This window comes from Octopus bimaculoides, chromosome 7, assembly GCF_001194135.2.
Source record: "Octopus bimaculoides isolate UCB-OBI-ISO-001 chromosome 7, ASM119413v2, whole genome shotgun sequence".
Classification (NCBI taxonomy): domain Eukaryota; kingdom Metazoa; phylum Mollusca; class Cephalopoda; order Octopoda; family Octopodidae; genus Octopus; species Octopus bimaculoides.
The window spans coordinates 62,842,852-62,845,267 of record NC_068987.1 but is presented as its reverse complement, the minus strand read 5'-3'; the positions used below and the strand labels follow the sequence as shown (position 1 = coordinate 62,845,267).

Below are 2,416 nucleotides of genomic sequence, written 5' to 3'. Positions count from 1 at the left end.
GATGAGGTAGTTTGCAAGAGGGTGTCATAGAATTGGTCTTTCAGACCATCTGGTAGCCCCGGTTGAGGTGCATAGGCTGAGATGACAGTAGCTAATCTATGATGAAGCACTAGTCTGATCTTAAGTACTCTGTCACTTACTCTAACGACCTTGATTACCTTATCCACCCATTTCTCCGCTAGAAGTATTCCTACGCCCCCGACCCCGTCAGTGTTCCCTGCCCAGAAAATCTTGTACCTGTGTTCTTTGCCTGTGAGGAACCTCGCAGAACCTCCTCTCCATCTTACTTCCTGGATGCAGCACATATCTACGCGTCTCCGTTATATATATATATCTGTCTCTCCTTCACTCCCTCCACCCTCTCTCTATATATAATATATACATGTATATTATTTATAGATATATGTATAATGTGTGTGTGCATGTATGTGTGTGTGTGTGAGTGTGTGTGCATGTGTGTAGAGTACATGTAGGTACAGGTGAACAGTTCAAAACAGCATGCAATGCTGAGGGGCAAGAGCTGTTTTGTTTGTTGCAACAGGGGTTTCACATCTAGTTATGTGAATTCTATGTCCCCACTTGCCATCATACAGTGTGATGATTGAAAATGTGAAATTCGAATAACTAGATGTGAAATGCCAGCTACAGTAACCACACACACACATACACACACACACACACACACACACACACACACACACACACACATGTAGAAAACAAGAGGAGAGATTGTTTATAAAATATTAAGTTACACCATCTTACATTAATCATTTATTAACAAAGGATGCTTACTAATCATGTAATGTAAATTAGATAATCAAATTACATTATCAAATCTTCAGAGACGCGTAACTTTCATTTGTAATTTTATTAGATTAGTGACTGTGTTGCCATTACTAAATCAGCAAACAACTATATTAAATTAGGTTAAATTATTTGGTATTTGGTGGATGAAGCATCACAAAAAAGGAAGAAGGCAGAAAAATGATTGAAGGAGTTGCCAGAACACCACTGAATAGATTAGACATATTGCTAAAGCTATTGGATAACAAGGAGTGAGGCATGGTGTCTCTATGATTAATCACTTCATTAGGTTGTTATCCTGTTAATTATCATCAATGTCAATAGATGTAGGTGAAGATGCATACATACTAGTGTTGTGAAAATAAATAGTTTTCATATATTGCTCAAAGAGAATGATGTAAGAAATACTAGAAATATGATAGTAGTATGAGTTGAACTGGGAGATAGAAGTAATTATGCTAATACAAGTAGATAACACTGTGTAACAAAATTTTAATTATTTTGGTTTTTGGTCAGTAAGTGTTATTTCCTATTTGGTTCTATCTAGAAATCGAAGGAAATGACTATTGTTCCCTTCAAAATTTGCTTTTGTGACCTAGACATAAATATTTTGAAACTGATCTATCTTTCCATTACATTTCAGACAGATTCAGCACAGAGTTACTGAAGCAGAAATATTGTTATAGCAAATATTCTGTTCAATACCACAGATTTTCTCGTCAGTTGCTTGACCTTAACCACTTGAGCATGTCCCTTAGTGGCTGGCAATATATGCAGCTCTGATCATGAGAAGAAGTGGTGGGAGCATCATAGCCATGTGTTGAGAGGAATTCTTTGGAGCTTGAATAAGTGTTAGAAAAACAAAGTTTGAAGGAAATATTAACCATTTTTCATACTCTCTAGGGGTAAGCAAATGGGAAATAACAGTTGCTACCCAAGGACAACAGCTGTGTTATGCAGTGTAATTTACTTCAAATATGTGTTCTTAATAGTTGTGATATACCAGAAATAGCTTTTATCTTTTACTTGTTCCATTCATTGGACTGTGGCCATACTGGGACACCACACTACCTTGAAAGGTTTAGTCAAACAAATCGACCTCAGTACTTATTTGTAACTCAGGTATTTATTCATTCTATTGGTTGCTTTTGCCAAACTGCTAAGTTACAGGGATGTACACTAACAACGGTTATCAAGTAGTGGTGGTGCAAAAACACAATACTAATACACACTCACACATACTCCCCACCACACAATCTCTCTCTCTCTCTCTCTCTCTCTCACACACACACACACATACATACATGTACAAACAATATTTGTTTCCTTCTATCAAATCTAGTCACAAGCTTTGTTGGCCCAGGGCCATAGTAAAAGACATTTTCCCAAGGGGTTGTGCAATGGGACTGAAGCTAAGACCACATGGTTAGCATTCCATTTAGTGTGTATGTTGGTCTGCCTGTCCAGTCAATAGAGTGGTGTTATTAAAAAGTTACAACAATGCGAGGAACTACATATTGACCAGTGGAGTATAACAACATCTAATATTCTGGTTGATATTGTGATATATATGTGTGTGTGTGTGTATGTATATATATATATATATATATAT

The 2,416-nt window shown here is 36.8% G+C and overlaps 1 protein-coding gene across 1 annotated transcript in view; it reads right to left on the bottom strand.

Annotated features, from left to right (window-relative positions):
• Nucleotides 1–2,416, bottom strand: part of LOC106879156 (ceramide kinase) — a 61,753-nt gene that overhangs the window by 34,270 nt on the left and 25,067 nt on the right. The window lies entirely within an intron of this gene.